Raw genomic sequence first — 676 nt, 5'->3', positions numbered from 1 at the left:
ACCCAGGAGGCGGAGGTTGCGGTGAGCCGAGATTGGCGCCATTGCACTCCAGCCTGGGTAACAAGAGTGAAACTCCGTCTCAAAAAAAAAAAAAGAAACACGGACAAACATAGTCACTCCAGCACTATTCACAACAGCAAAGACTCGGAATCAACCTAAATGCCTGTCAATGGAAGACTAAAGAAAATATGGTACGGCTGGGCAAGGTGGCTCATGCCTATAATTCCAGCACTGTGTGAGGACAAAACAGATGGATTGCCTGAGTTTGAGTTTAAGACCAGCCAAGGCAACATTGGGAAACCCCATTACTACAAAGAATACAGAAAGACAAATTAGCCAAGTGTGGTGGCATGCACCTGTAGTCCCAGCTACTTGGGGAGCCGAGGTAGGAGGACTGATTGAACATAGGATGTTGAGTCTTCAGTCAGCCGAGATCTTGCCACTGCACTCCAGCCTGGGCGACAGAGACTGTCTTAAAAAAAAAAAAATCCTCCCTCCGCAAAAAAAAAAAACCTTGACCCCAAAGCATTCTCATATGATTTCTGTGCCTAGGGAAGATAAAAGGAAAGGAGCACAGGTATTTTTTTACAATATAGTGTCAGGAATTATTCTTTGCTTTCTTCTCGTGGGAGATATTTACAAACAGAAAACAAATCTTTTAAAATGTGCCATCCAA

The sequence above is a fragment of the Cebus imitator genome, unplaced genomic scaffold (assembly GCF_001604975.1).
Source record: "Cebus imitator isolate Cc_AM_T3 unplaced genomic scaffold, Cebus_imitator-1.0 Scaffold775, whole genome shotgun sequence".
In the NCBI taxonomy this organism is placed as follows: Eukaryota; Metazoa; Chordata; class Mammalia; order Primates; family Cebidae; genus Cebus; species Cebus imitator.
The sequence above is the reverse complement of the archived record's forward strand: the minus strand, read 5'-3'. Positions refer to the sequence as shown.